The sequence below is a fragment of the Nicotiana tabacum genome, chromosome 22 (assembly GCF_000715075.1).
Source record: "Nicotiana tabacum cultivar K326 chromosome 22, ASM71507v2, whole genome shotgun sequence".
Taxonomy (NCBI): Eukaryota; Viridiplantae; Streptophyta; class Magnoliopsida; order Solanales; family Solanaceae; genus Nicotiana; species Nicotiana tabacum.
In genome coordinates, this window is record NC_134101.1 from 221,144,532 (window position 1) to 221,154,682 (window position 10,151).

The following is a 10,151-nucleotide window of genomic DNA, read 5'->3' on the forward strand; positions in this document are numbered from 1 at the left end:
GGACACTACTTGTAATGACAGAAGTGGAAACAACTGCCTCTGTACGAGCAGTAAGGGCATAGTATTTCTCCCCCTCTTGGGCGACCTCTACCTCCCCGACCCCCACCTCGAGCTGGCTGAGTAGGTGGAGTGGTAGCTGGTGCTGTAATCATAGCCTGGGGACCCTGTGGAGTACGTTATGGCTGAAAAGTCTGTGGAGGTGCACCCCTCCTAAGTCTAGGGAAATCCCTCACCATATGGAGAGTGTCGCCATACTCAAAACAAGCTCTGGGAGGGTATGCCTGCTATGGATGGCTCGGGCAGGTCTGTTGGACTGACCATTAAAATCACCTCGTGTAGGAGGCACACTAGATACTGGATGTGCATAATAAGGCTCCTAAGGCCTAGAAGTAGCCAGAATACCACTGGCGGCTAGAAGAGCTGAATGAACGGGGTGACTCGTATAGCCCTTACCATGTCGAACTGCAGCAGGGCACAAGCACAAGAATAATGGCCAAACTCTCGAGACCTCTTGGCATCTCTCTCCTCTCTCTCCCGAGCAAGCATGCCCTCCACCCTCCTAGCAATACTCACAACCTGCTGATACGAGATATCCATCTCTAACTCCTAGGCCATGCTAGTCCTGATACTGGGATGGAGTCTCTCAATAAACCGGTAGACCTTCTCTCGAACTATAGAAACGAAGGCCACTGCGTGTCTAGCCAAATCACTGAAATTAACTGCATACTCTAACACAGTCATAGCACCCTGGCGCAACTGCTCAAACTCGGTGTGCCATACATCTTTGAGGACCTAGGGAAAATACTCCCTAAAAACATATCCGAGAATCGAGTCCATGTAAGTGAAGCTGCCTTAGCCGAACTGTCCAACTCATAAGCACGCCACCACTAATAGGATGTTTCTCTAAGCGGAAACGCAGTGAAAGAAACCCCACTCGACTCTACTATGCCCATAGTACGGAGGATACGGTGGCGCTCCTCCAAAAATCCCTGAGCATCCTCTGACACTAGGACACTGAATGTAGGAGGGTGGTACTTCTTGTACCTCTTGAGTCTACGCTCCTCCTCCTCTGAAACTGCTGCCATACCCTCGGGCTGAATTGGGGCTACAGGTGGCACCAGTATAACCTCTGGAATCTGATCAACCTGAACCAGCTGCTCTAGGGTGCGGGCGGCGGGAGTCTGTGCTCCTCCCCCGGACTAAAATGTGGCAGGATCAAGGGGAATCAACCCTGCCTGTCATCTTCGGTTGTACGTGTCCTCACCATCCGTGAAAGAATAGAATACAGAAGTTTAGAACTTTGAAGTACACAAATCTTCGCACGACAAGGAATCAAAGAAGTGTAACTTTCCTAGCAGTTCCATAGCCTCTCGAAGATAAGTACAGACGTCTCCGTACCGATCCGCGAGACTCTAGTAAACCAGCTTGTGACTCACTACACCTAAAGAACCTATAGCTCTGATACCAACTTGTCACGACCCAATTTCTCCTCCGTAAGACATCGTGACAGCACCTAGTCTCTACGACTTGGTAAGACTAACATTTGTAGAATAATGAAATGAAAGCATGAATATAACTGTAATAGTAACAACATAACTGAAAACTATGCCGCTCGGTATGTAAAATAACCGACTTCTCAATACTACACAATCTTCCCAAAACTTGGGACATCTTGAGTCACAAACTACAGAAGGAAATCTAATGTCTCTATACATCAGAGTATAACAAAAGAAGTGCAGAAGATAATGGACATAGGGGAGAATAGAGGGGGACTCCGAGGCCTATGGACGAGGCAAATATACCTTGAAGTCTTCCATTGTCGCTGCTCACTGATGATGTGGCTGGTAAGAAGTACCTGGATCTGTACACAAAAATATGTGCAGACGAGCAGCATGAGTACACCACAATAGTACCTAGTAAGTGCCAAACCTAACCTCGTTCGAGTAGTGACGAGGTCAGGTCAGGGCCCTACTGGTATAAATATAATAAAATAAGATGGAGCGAAATATTGCAGTATAATTAAAGACTGAAATGTAACAAGAAGGAAATCACAGAACATTACAGTACAATGTACAGAATAATAATAGGAGATCTCCTGAGATACTGTCTCATAGTCCTAAAAATAAATGTGCAGGGGAATCTCCCCGGATACCGTCCCATAGTCTAAAAGTAAATATGCAGGGGGATCTCTCGGGATACCGTTCAGTATTCCCAAAAGTAAATGTGCATGGGGATCTCCCAGGATACCGTCCCATAGTCCTAAAGTAAATATGTAGGGGGATCTCCCGGAATACCGTTCTGTAGTCCCAAAATAAATACGCATCTCAAACAATGGGGATAATAACTATAACATGAAATCCTACAGTTTTGACTAAGTACAAGTCAAGGAAGAAGCACGAAATCCACTAAGCATGCTACACAGAGTTTAGATAAGCATTTAAGACACGTAGACATACTATTCTAAGCTAAATAGGATAATTACACATGCTAGTATAACTCAATTAAAGTGAAACATATTATTACTAGTGAAAACAAGGATTTTACAACAATAGCCCGTGTACGCACTCGTCACTTCACGTACATGGCGTCACATATCAAAATAGTACCAAATCCTATGGGGAGTTCCCCCTCCCCCACAAGGTTAGGCAAGCCACTTACCTCGAACCTATCTCAATCAATCGATAACAATATCTTTTCCACGAATATCTGACTCCGAATGGCCCAAATCTAGCCCAAATCAATTACATATCATAAATATAACTATAACAAACTAATCTAATTAATGAAATCAAAGCTAAAGCAATAAATTAAAAAGTCGCCCTAAAAAGTCTCCCCAGACCCATGTCTTGGAATCGGGTAAAAGCCACAAAATATGAATACCCATTCACTCACGAGTTCACTCGTAACAAAATTATCCAAATCCGATATCAAAATCCCAATCAAAACGCAAAATTTTACTTGAAGAACTTCTATCATTCCCCCCCCCCCCAAATTCCTTAATTAGATGATGAAATCAACCATAGATTGGTAGGATTTAACCATAAAGGAGTTAAGACTCGTTACCCAAAAGTTTTCTTTGAAAATCGCTCAAATAATTTCCCAATCCGAGCTCTCAAAGTCCAAAAATTAAAAATGGGATAATACCCTCGAACTTGCCCTTTTCTGCCCAGCGATTTTGCATCTGCGAGCCAAAATTCGCACCTGCGACACCGCACATGTGGAAATTCCATCGCAGGTGTGGACTTAACTTAAATCCCCTTAATCCGCATCTGCGATAAGGTGGCCGCACCTGCGTGTGCGCACCTACGGACAGTAGTCCGCTTCAACGGTCTCAATCCGCACCTGCGGTTCCTCTAGCGAATATGCGGGCATCGCAGATGCCTCATTTTCCTCGCACCTGCGACCCTTGGAATATCCTCCCATTCCGCTTATGCGCCTGACCTTGCGCACGTGCTACCCCGCACCTGCGGTCCCCTAACCGCAGGACCACATGTGCGAAAACACTAGCAACCAACACTCTTCAGCAATTGCATAAGTCCAAATTTCAATCCGTTGAGCATCCGAAACACACTCGAGGCCCTCGGGACCTCAACCAAACATACCAACAAGTACTAATTCACAATACGAACTTAGTTGAGCCCTTAAATCACATCAAACAATGCTAAAAACACGAATCACCCTCCAATTCAAACTTAATGAACTTGAAACTTCAAATTTCTACAACTGATGCCGAAACCTATCAAACCACGTCCGATTGACCTCAAATTTTGCACGCAAGTCATATTCAATATTATGGAGCTACTCCAACTTCCAAAAATCCAATCCGACCCCAATATTAAAAAGTCCGATACCGGTTAAATTCTAAAAATCTGACTTTCGCTACAGACCTCCAAAACACGATCCGAACATGTCCCTAAGTCCAAAATCACCCAAAGAGCTAACGGAATCGACAAAACTCCATTTCAAAGTCGTCTTCACATAGTTCCGACTACGGTCAAAAAATCCTAAGAATTAGGTTTCCATTTAAGGACTAAGTGTCCGGAAACACTCCAAAAACCAAAACAAAACTTATCGGTAAGTCACATAAGCTGAAACATATACGGGAAAAACAGTAAATGGGGGATCGGGCTAACACTCTCAAAACGACCGGCCGGTCGTTACAACCCTTAAAACTGTCAAACTTAAAATAAGCTTATTACTATAGTATTTTTGAGGATGTTTGGCTATGCTTATAAGCACTTTTTGGCTTATCTACGCATTTATTAAATATCCAAAATGCTTGTAAGCCAAGTGCTTATAAGCTAAAATCAGTCATAAGTGATAAGTTGGTTACCCATAATTTATATTTTTTTTAGCTTATAAGCACTTTTAGTTTGACCATGGCTTTTAGTAGTTTATCCTAAATAATAGTTTTTAATTCATAAAATTTTATTCCCAATATAAATTTTCTAACTTTCTTTCATTCCATATTCGTTGTTCATCTTATTCTTTACAAAGAAACTTTTTAATTTATAATGTTTTATAAGGTTTTTAAGGATATTTAGTCATTTTAATAAAAGAAAAACTTATCAACACTTTTATACCAAACACATCAACTACTTCTTATCAGTTTTAGCACGTCTATCCAAACGCTTAAATACTTATTTAAAAGATCAATTTCAGCACTTAAAAATTGTCACGACCCGAATTTTCCACCCTCAAGAGTCGTGATAGTGCCTACTCATGAAAGCTATGCAAGCCGAGTGTTATAGATTCATTACCCTTTTTACTTAGCCTTTTTAACAATTCAATATAATAGGTGATCAAACAACAGAATAATTTAAAAAACCAGAAATGCGGAAGACTGAGACGTAACAATTTAATAATGATACCAATGCCAATCCATAGCATAAGCTACCCAGAACTGGTGTCACAATATCACAGACAATTTAGGAATACTACAAATAAGGGTCCGAAAGATAAAAATAATGTTGTCTCTCAAATACATAAAAGAAACAGAATGGAAAGATAGAAGGAGACGCCAAGGCCTGCGGACGCCTGCAGGACTACCTCAAGTCGCTTGAATGGACTAAATGCAACAACCTCACTGTGGTCCAAATGCTGCAACACCGGGATCTGCACACAATGCAGAGTATAGTATCAGCACAACCAACTCCATGTGCTAGTAAGTGCCTAACCTAACCTCGGCAAAGTAGTGACGAGGCTAGGACCAGACTACCAAATAAACTTATGCAGTTAAATCATATACAACGGAAAAATAAAAGCAGATATTTACAGTTAGAAATAGGAGGGGGAAAGCATGCTACAGGGAGTATCAGATAACAACAGAATACCAATAGAGGAAATGTAAAGAAACCATAATTCAATTGCCAACAAGAATAACGAAGACAAACACAATTTTCACTTTTATTTCTTTCTTGTTACGGCATGCAACCTGATCCCAAATCATGTAATACCATTGCGGCGTGCAACCCGATCCCATTTCATATATTACCATTGCAGCGTGTAACCCAATCCTATTTCATATAATACCATTGCGGCATGCAACCCGATCCCATTTTATATAATACTGTTGTGGCATGCAACCCGATCCTATTTCATATAATACCGTTGCGGCGTGCAACCCGATCACATTTCATATATTACCATTGCGGCGTGAAACCCGATCCCGTTTTATATAATACCATTGCGGCATGCAACTCGATCCTATTTCATATAATACCATTGCAGCGTGTACCTCGATCTCATTTCATATATTACCGTTGCAGCGTGCAACCCGTTGCAAATTCATATATTACCGTTGCAACATGCAACCTAATCCGATTATACTATTCAACATCAAGCTTAAAAGAATCCCGACAAGGGAACAAGGGTATAACAACAACATCCTGGAAAGAGAGACAATATCATAAACAATAACATCCCGGCAAGGGATACAATGTCATAAACAATAACATCCCAGCAAGGGAGACAACAATGATAATCATCATACTAAGCATGAATAAATCACAACAGAGTCACAAAAATTACAATATGAGACTCACGGGCATGCTTGACACTGACATATAGATACTTGTCACCATGCCTATACGTCGTACTCCACAATTAATACATAGCAAATAAGACACAACTCCTAATCCCTCAAACTAAGGTTAGACCAAACACTTACCTCAATTCTACGAACACAATTCAAGCCCCAACTACCGCTTTACCTCTTGTTTCCGCCACCAATTTGCTTGTATCTAGCCACAAGTTACTTAACGATATCAATAAATGCTAAATGAATCAATTATAATGCATGAAAATAAATTTTCCAATGATTTCCCCAAACAATCAAAAATCGACCCCGGTCCCGCTTGGTTAAAACCCGATATTCGGACCAAAACTCGATTACCCATGCACCCCCGAGCCCGGATATATAATTGATTTTGGAATCCGACCTCAATTTGAGGTCTAAATCCCTAAATTTCAGTATGCTTAGGTTTTACTCAAAATTCCCAATTCCACCATGAAAACCCTAGATTCTTGGATGAAATCTTATAAAATGAAGTTAAGGAGTGAAAGAAATAAGTTAAAAATCACTTACTAGTGTTTTGGGGAAGAAAGAGTGTTTGAAAAATCGCCTCTTATGTTTTAGGGTTTTGAAACTTAAAAAATAGCTGAAGAGTCCCGTTTATATACTCCTCTCAGACCCTCACCCCGGACCGCATAAAAAGGACTGCGGTCGCGGAGCTCCATCGCGGACCACGAAATATCAAGCGCAGCTGTGAAGACTCAGCCTTGCTCACCACTGACCGCATAAACCCCACCGCGGATCGCGGAGCTTGGTTTCACAAACCTGCAAATTTTCTCTAAACCTGCAACTGCCATGCTCTAAGTCTAAATGCACTTAGAGGCCTATCCAAAACTCACCTGAGCCCTCGGGGCTCCAAACCAAACATGCACCCTAACCTAAAAACATCATACGGGCTTGCTTGCGCAATCAAATCATCAAAATAACCTCAACAATCACAAGTTTACCATCAAAATCAAACAAAATACAACTAAGGTGCTGAATCACGTCATATGACCTCCGTTTCTTACCAAATTTTACAGGCTCAACTTAAATGCCATGCAAGACCTGTACTGGGCTCCGGAACCAAAATATGGGTCAGATACCATTAAATTCAAACACATTCAAATTTCTAAAAATTCTTATAATTTCAGTTAAACCATTTTCTTCAAAAATTCATTTCTCGTGCTTGGGACCTCGGAATTCAATTCCGGGCATACGCCCAAATCCCATATTTTCCTATGGACCCTACAGGACTGTTGAATCATAGGTTCGGGTCCGTTTACCCAAAATATTGACCGAAGTCAATTTAAATTCATTTTAAAAGCAAAATTTATCATTTTTCCAGATTTTCACATAATAGCTTTCCGGATACACGCCCGGACCGCACTCAAATCGAGGTGTTACAAAAGGAGGTTTTAAGGCCTCGTAACACAGAATTTACTTTCAAACAAGTGATAACCTTTTGGGTCATCACATTCTCCATATCTAAAACAACCGTTCATCTTCAAACGGACATACGAAGGAAGTGCCTGAGTCGGAGAAAAGATGGGGATATCGGTTTTGCATATCAAACTCAGACTCCCAGGTCTCTGCCTCAATAGGTTGACCTCACCACTGAACACGAACAGAAGGGAAACTCTTCTATCTCAACCAATGAACCTGCCGGTCTAGATTAGCTACCGGCTCCTCCTCATAGGACAAGTCTTTTCCAACTGGACAATGCTGAATTCTAACACGTGTGATGGATCACCGTGATACTTCCAAAGCATGGATACATGTAACACTAGATGCACGGCTGATAAACTCAGCTGCAACGCAAGTCTGTAAGCCACCTCTCCCACTCTTTCAAGAATCTCAAACGGGCCAATGAATGTAGGGCGAGCTTGCCCTTCTTTCCAAATCTCATCACGCCTTTCATAGGAGACACCCGAAGCAACACTCGCTCGCTGACCATTAATGCCACATTATAAACCTTACGATCTGCATAACTCTTTTGCCCGGACTGAGCTGTACGAAGCCTATCCTGAATGATCCCGACCTTGTCCAAGACATCCTGTACTAGATCTGTACCCAACAACTAATCCTCTCCTTTCTCAAACAATTCAACTGGTGACCGACATTGCCTACCATATAAAGCCTTATAAGGAGCCATCTGGATGCTCGGCTGGTAGCTGTTGTTGTAGGCAAACTCCGCTAAAGGCAATAACTGATCCCACGAGCCTCCAAAGTTAATGACACAAGCTCGGAGCATATCCACCAAAATCTGAATAGTATGCTCGGACTGCCCGTCCGTCTAGGGATGAAATGATATGCTCAACTCGACCCGTTTGCCCAATTTACACTTAATTGCTCTCCAGAAATGTGATGTAAACTGCATACCTCGGTCCGAAATAATAGACACGGACACACCATGAAGACGAACAATCTCTCGAATATAGATCTCAGCTAAACTCTTGGAAGAATATGAGACTACCACAGGAGTGAAATGTGCTGACTTGTCAGCCTATCAACAATAACCCACACTGCATCAAACATCATCTTAGTCCATGGAAGTCCAACAACAAAGTCCATAGAGATACGCTCCCACTTCCACTCAGGAATCTCAATCTTTTAGAACAAACCACTAGGTCTCTGATGCTCGTACTTTACCTGCTGACAATTCAACACCGAGCCACATATGCAACAATACCTTTCTTCATCCTCCTTCACCAATAATACTACTACAAATCCTGATACATATTAGCGGCGCTCGGATGAATAGAGTACCGTGAACTATGGGCCTCCTCTAGAATCAACTCTCAAAGTCCATCTACATTAGGCACACAAATACGACCTTGCATCCTCAAAACTCCATCATCCCCTAATGTAACCTGCTTGGCATCACCGTGCTGTACCGTGTCCCTAAGGATATACAAATGAGGATCATCGTACTGCCGATATCGGATACACTCCAATAAAGAAGAACGAGCGACTGTGAAAGCTAACACACGGCTGGTCTCCGAGACATCAAACCTTACAAACTGATTAGCCAAAGCCTAAACATCCAAAGCAAGTGATCTCTCGTCGACCAGAATATATGCAAAACTACCCATACTGACTGACTTTCTACTCAAAGCATCGGCCACCACATTGGCCTTCCCCGTATGATATAAGATGGTGATATTATAGTCTTTCAATAGCTTCAACCATCTTCTATGCCTCAAGTTTAGCTCCTTATATTTGAACAAATACTGCAGACTCTTGTGATCCGTGAACACCTCACATGACATGCCATACAGATAATGCCTCCAAATCTTCAATGCATGAACAATGGCTGCTAAATCTAAACCATGAACTGGATAATTCTTCTCATAAATCTTCAAATGCCGCGAAGCATAAGTAATGACCTTGCCATCCTGCATCAACACCACACCAAGTCCAATATGAGATGCGTCACAATAGACTGTATATGGCCCTGAACCTATGGGCAAAACAAACATCGGCGCCGTAGTCAAAGCTGTCTTGAGCTTCTGAAAGCTCGCCTCACACTTGTCCAACCACTTGAACTGGGCACCCTTCTGGGTCAACCTGGTCATCGGGGCTACAATAGATGAAACCCCTCCACAAACCGATGGTAATAACCCGCCAAACCCAAAAACTCTAGATCTCTGTAGCTGATGCGGGTCTAGGCCAGTCCTTAACTGCCTCTATCTTCTTCGGATCTACCTAAATACCCTCTGCTAATACGATGTGACCCAAGAATGCTACTGAACTCAACCAGAACTCATCTTCAAAAACTTAGCACACAACAAACTATCTTTCAAAGTCTGAAGAACAACTCTCAGATGCTGGTCATGCTCCTCCCGGCTGCGGGAATAAATCAAAATATCATCAATAAAAACTATCACGAACGAATCAAAGTAAGGCTTGAACACTCGGTTCATCAAATCCATAAAAGCTGCTAGGGCATTTGTCAACCTAAATGACATCACCAATACCTCATAATTCCCATACTAAATGTGGAAAGCTGTCTTAGGGACATCAGATGCCCTAATCCTCAACTGATGGTAGACAGATCTCAAGTCAATCTTCGAAAATACCTTGGAACCCTGAAGCT